Genomic DNA, 372 nt, shown 5'->3' with positions numbered 1-372 from the left:
TGATCAACACCAAAACAAAGAATGAAAGACAAGCTGTCGGCAACAAACATTTCAGCTGTTTCAAAAGTTATGACGTGTAGGTGTGGGTATAAACACCTGACCCGCAGATGGTGTTTTGATGATTGTCATCAAATGAGCTTAGAGTGGCTTAAATTTAATATTAGAATGGCTTGGGTTAGCTTAGGTGTGACGTTTAGATGACATTAGAATAGTGAATTATGGACTTGAGAACAATAGCATAACTTGGGAGTAACTTGAGAGATGATTGCCATGGTTAGGCTGTCTGTCTAAGTGGTGGGAGGGAAGGACTCAGATACCTACTGTGAATCGACAGGCGAAATGAAGAAAAAGGAGAATGACATTTAGATAGAT

The sequence above is a fragment of the Penaeus monodon genome, chromosome 24 (assembly GCF_015228065.2).
Source record: "Penaeus monodon isolate SGIC_2016 chromosome 24, NSTDA_Pmon_1, whole genome shotgun sequence".
Taxonomy (NCBI): domain Eukaryota; kingdom Metazoa; phylum Arthropoda; class Malacostraca; order Decapoda; family Penaeidae; genus Penaeus; species Penaeus monodon.
Note: the sequence above shows the minus strand (reverse complement) of the source record.